Below are 6,000 nucleotides of genomic sequence, written 5' to 3' on the forward strand. Positions count from 1 at the left end.
AGTGTCTGAGTAATAAAGATTTGGAAACAGAATGAACGGGGGAGGGGGGAGATACCTGGAGGCATTAGGTAACCCACTGTAAAGTTGGAGAGGAGATAGGTTAAAGGAAGTAGAGAGTAAATAAGGAACTGTGGACTCTGGCACTGGCCGGCTGGCTGCTTTCAGGATCTGGAAGGCAGGGGCTGTGTTGGCCCAAGACCTGGGACAGCTCCATTTATTTTCTAGTTGACTAGGACCCATGCCAAGGTGCCCAGCAGGAAGCAGTAAACTCCAGACCTGTCTCAGAGAAGAACATGTCCCCAGTAGCTAATGTGTCTGTGAGGAAGACTTGGCAGTGTTTCAGTGAGTCCAAAAATGAGGCGAGGACCAACTGGAAAAAATGCCGAGAGAAAAAAATGACATTGTTTTCAGGTGTTAAAATATACAATATAACACAGCTACCTCTCTGATTTGGTTATTTCCTTCAAAAAATACCATGCATCCAAATCTAAGGCAAAATCACACACACAGGGAACAGCACAACTCGGTTCAACAATAGAGTTGCTCAATTCAGTTTCAGAAAATAAATAGGAGGTAAATGTTTGGAAAGCTGAACTTCTAAGATATGAGACACACAGGCTGTAGTTGGCCATGTTCTAATTGTGAATCTCTCCTGAGTTGTGAATGGTAGAAGCTCTCCCCCTACTTTCCTAGGTGACCTGAGAGTCGTCACCTTTTTCTTTCTCATTGCATATATTGGATTTCATTGCCTTGTCTTGGCTTTATACTGTTGCTCTTTTCAAACTAGCACAATCATTCTGGAACATATGTAAGCTACTTTCCTCTGCCAGCTGTTCCCTTTTGTTCCAGGAAGGAGGCGCCCACCAGGGAATGGCCTAGGCACTTAGGAGCACACACAGGGCCCCTCCTTGTGATCTTCCTCCCACACCCTCCCTTCTGATGCTCCGGTATTTCCCTGGAGCTTCCTTCCCTCTTGTTGTTCATCCTATTTTCCCTCCAGCAGAACTGCACAGACTTCCACCCACCAAGCGTGGCACCAGGCAGACAAAACATTGAATGTATTTTAATTCATGTTTGGCATTCAATCAGGAAGACGGGGCTGCCAGCCACTCTGAAATGTCAACTAGAATACATTTTATTTTATTTTTTTTTCATTTTACACTACCAAGGAGACACAGCGCACCAGGGAGAAGCTACAGCCTCGTGGCCATAACTTGTAGCCTGAAACTCTAATACACAGATACACAAATATTGCTTTTCCTCAAAATCAAATTGTGCATTTGAGAGTGAAGTTCTGGTGGCTTATTTGTTTACCCTCACAGTAATGAAGAAGGTTGGTGCACTGGGACTGGGCTCATTGACTCTCCAACAGCAAGTGGAAAAGGGAGACGGGCTTGACCTGGCTCCTTGCTTCCTACCGTTCCTTAAATCATATCAAAGCACGCAGGAATTATCCAAAATGGAAAAACAGGTTGACTCCAGTTCTGATATTGGAGGTTCCAGCCATGGGGGTGTTCTGTAGGGATTCACACCTCTCAGTCTGCCCGTCTACTCTCCAGGAAGGAGGACGAGTTAATGTCTGCAGCCCTGCGTGGCTTCCTCTTCCCATGGAGTCGACCGTCCCTCCACCTGCCTCTTCCCGGTCCCTTAGCCGAGGAGGAATTTTGCACTCATTGTCTTTACATGAAGGATTTCATTCTCTGGTTTCAGTTTGTGACCAAGCCAGTGTGTCCTTGCCATCACAGAACACAAACTCGCCCAGATGCAGTGCCCCAACATGACACCGCTGAAATGGAAACCCATCACCACTTGCCTCCCAGACACCCCTGCACCGCTGGTCCAGACCGCGGCTCAGTCATTCCACACTCTCCATGTTTCTCCCTCATCTCCAGGAGCATCAGGCAGCCAGGGGCCCTGGTGAACTTGCCTGGGAGAGGCTGCCTTTCCCTCTCAGCCACAGCCCCGTCACCCTTAACTCCCTTCCCCTCCTGTCTTCCTGCACAACTCACATCTATAGACAGAAACACACACACACACACACACACACACACACACACACGCAATATTAAATCTATTGTGATGTTACGATCTCAAGAGGAGAAGCCACTAATCCTCAGAGCTCATACTCCATGCCATGTGCTTTGTAGACATCACATGGAATGCTCAAAGCAGCCACTATTATTATCAGCCCCATTTTACAGAGGAAACTCAGGTTTAACAAGAACAGGAACACGCTCCTGAGAAGCAATCAGCTTACTGCTGCCTCTCCTCAAATTCTCACTACTAGTCTCAATATTTTTGACTCCACCAAAATAAGTGTCTTTATTTTGTAGAAACTGACTCAATGTGAAGAAGGTTAAAGAGAAAGAAGAGAAGGTGGGAGGGGAGGAAAAGGAGATATATGTGTGTGTGTGTGTGCGTGTGTGCGTGTGTGTGTGTGTGTAAAAGCTCAGAAAGGAATGTTGAAATAAAATTTTATTATTTTCAAAGTAGCATCTGCATTTTATAGGAAGCTGAAGAGAAGAAAAGGAAATGTTCTATAACTTCACTAACATAAAACTACCAAGGAGAGCATTTTGCATTTACTTTTAGGTTGTGGTAAACCCGGCTGTTTACAACTGTTTTTACATAGTAATCACATGGTACCTATAAATTTGTAGTTTTTCACTTAATCCCATTATATTATAGGCATTTTCTATTTTACTATATAAGCTTTATAAGCATCAACTGTTCATAGCTGGAGTATTTAGCTGAGTGGGTGCCACATTTATTTAACTATCTCATTATTGACACAGAGGTAGATTCTAGGTTTTTTCTACTATACATTTTGCTGCAATGATATTTGCATTCATCTTCTATAATGGCAGGTAGAACAAATTTCCCAGCAGTTATTCTCTCTGTACTTGAATTTTTACCTTACATTTGCAGATATTTTTCAGATGTTCACCAATAGGTGGTGCCAGCAATGCCCACCTTTACAAGAGCCTGTGTGGGTAACAGCAGTCAGACGCTAGTAAATGTTTCTGTTCAAAAATTCTAATTTTCTACTTATCTTACTTAGTTTATAAATGAGAATCCAGTTTAGCCTGGACACAAGAAATCTGAGGGCAGGGAGAGGATACCATCATTAAGTATTTGAAGGTGGAGGAGCTGAGGGAGAACTGTTCTGTGGCCTCAGGTGGAGGCAGGTTTCAGCTGAGTGAGGGGAACTTGCCAGGTGGCCCGAGAGTGTCCTTGGTGGCTGGACAAGCCCCAGCAAGGACTGCGTCTGGGAACTGGTCACCCTGCAGGCTGACCGGGTGCTCTGTAAGATCTCTTCCAGCCCTGAGGTGTGGCGACCCTAGAAGTTATACCAAATGAGTCTTTCCTATGTAAAAAAAAAAAAAAGAAAAGAAAAAAAGAATCAATTACAATAATTTTGAATTGTTTAATGCAAAAAAGCAAGATTTTTTATTGTTCTGGGCATTTATTTAATAAATATGTATTGTGCGTTTATCATGATTCATCACTCTTTTGATGCTAGGGATGCAAATGTGAGCAGAACAGACAAAAATGTGTGCCTTCAGGGAGCTTACAAATACCTGACAGTTTTCAAAATGTTTTGTGTGCGTATTTTCTCATGTGGCCTCATGATGAGGGCATCAGGTGAGCAGGGAGGGATGCTCCCCGTTATGCATGAGGAGGCTAAGACTTAGAGAGGTTCAGTGCTTACCCAGGAGCACCCACCGAGTTGTGAGGGAAGAGTGAAAGCCCAGTCGCACTAGCTGCTGCCCAGTGCTCCAGGCACTGCCATGTCACCTGCCCTGTGGCCCCTGCATGCAGGGAGGAGCCTGGACTCCTACAGCGCCCCCTCCAACTTCAGGAGTGGGGGGCATGCCCTGTGTTCCCTAAAAGTCATTGCATTTTTAAAAATTATATATTTTATTGATTTTTTACAGAGAGGAAGGGAGAAGGATAGAGAGTTAGAAACATTGATGAGAGAAACATCGATCAGCTGCCTCCTGCACACCTCTCACTGGGGATGTGCCCGCAACCCAGGTACATGCCCTTGACTGGAATCGAACCTGGGACCTTTCGGTCCGCAGGCCGATGCTCTATCCACTGAGCCAAACCGGTTAGGGCGTCACTGCATTTTTAATGTAGCAATGAGATGAAACCTTAGTGCTCCTTACAAGCCTAATATATTTTAATTTCTAAGCTCTGAGGTTCTCAAAGGCTAATGTATTTGTTCATTTTTTAAAATGTCATGCCTGGCACATAGCATGTGCTTTATCAGTGTTTGTTGATGGAGAACCACAACTCATAAAAATCAAATGCTATTCCTATAATGTGTTTGTAAAGTATGCTGTTCTTGTGAAATCGCAGTCCCTAGGAAACTGAAGGTTATATAACATTTCATGTGATTCTGAAGAAACCAGAAGGGTAAAATAAGGGTCTGCGTATCGCTTACAGAAATGCGTGGTGATCTGTGTATAGGACTGATGCCTTGGCAAGACAGGGGTCTAACCTACTCTTCATTTCAAAGCATGGATTATTTTGCGAGTTGTGTGATTATTTTTTAGTGCCTCTCAGCATGTCCTTTCTAATTAAATTCTGACCTTTAGTTTGCCAGTATTTGACCTAAGTTCTGCAGTATTATCACTGGATTGCATTTACCCAGAAACAGAGTTATCTTGTGGCATCATGGGCACACATATATGTATACACATATATACACATAAGTGTCATATATTTATAAATGCACATAACACATTTATATATTATAGGTAATACTTGAAAGAAGATTGGAAGGGGAAGAAGATCAGGTGATCATAACTTAAAGCCCACATCTATGCAGGTAGATGGGAAAACCCACCAAAGCTCAGTCCTGAGGAGAGCTCCATACTCATGGGTGTCTGTGCCCTGGCAAAATAATCAGCCACCCTTGTTCATTTGCAAAAAAAATAAAATTTAAATCGATTAATGAAACAAAGCTGTTTGGTGGGATCTAAGCAATGAAGGAGAAGCAAAGTAGCAGGAGGTGAGGACGCAGGGTCAGAATTACAGAGACCTCGGATCAAACCTGCTGATGCTCCGTTTGGTGACAAAACCTCAGTCGCCAACCCTCGTAAGTAACAGCTAATTCTGTTTCGATCTCAGAGTCACATAAAAAGTGTGATCAAGGATGGGCCGCCTCAGACAAGCATCACCGCGAGACCTGAATGGGTTTTGCTCAGAGAGACTTTCACAAAACCGGAGGTCTCCCAGGCGCCGAAGCAGCTGCTCTCTGTGGTGCGTGCTGTGGTTTTGTCCTGTGCCCAAGAGCATCTTCTAGGGCCGGGTTACTTCCTTCTCACAGGAAACGGCGGCAGCTTGGGGAACACAAGCAAAACATAATAAGGGGCAAAATTTGCCAGGAAGAAGTATTTCCAATTCAAGTAGAAAAGGAGTTGCTCACAGTCTGCTGATTTGGAAGGTTTCAGAACATGGCTCTTTCCTTTGATGAGAAGAAGAGTGGACTCTGGGAAGAATGCTTCCAACATGGGTTCCCCAGAGCCACGCTCCCCCAGGCCTTCCAGTGAGCAGCCACTTGATCACAGGAGGACCAGATTGGCAGGTCTGCAACCCATTCTCCCTGCTGTGAAGTGGGCAGGAAGAATGGATTGCAGGAAGGAAAGAATGTGACTTGATTTAATATCCTTGTAAAGATATTAATGGCAGGTCTCCTGCCTAGCAAAGTAATTGAATTGGTAGTGGGACAGGCTCAGCCATGTGTACCAGCTTGCCCAAGATCGCTTCTGCTAAACAAAACAGATTTGTGAATTTCTGGGGCAGGGCTCTCTGAAAAGTCATGTAAGCTGTGGAGCCTGCTGAATAGAAAGGGGAGAGGTCTCGAGACTAAAACGGTCCTCTTCTAAGTGAGCGAACTGACAGCACACATTGCTTTGTGACTGCGCAGATGCACCCGGGCCAGAAACGCTGCAGTACTTTGAGAAAGGGCCTGAGGACGTGGAGCTGGCA

The sequence above is a fragment of the Myotis yumanensis genome, unplaced genomic scaffold, assembly GCF_028538775.1.
Source record: "Myotis yumanensis isolate MYYU_CA2020_CCGP unplaced genomic scaffold, mMyoYum1.0.hap1 SCAF_6, whole genome shotgun sequence".
NCBI classification, from domain to species: domain Eukaryota; kingdom Metazoa; phylum Chordata; class Mammalia; order Chiroptera; family Vespertilionidae; genus Myotis; species Myotis yumanensis.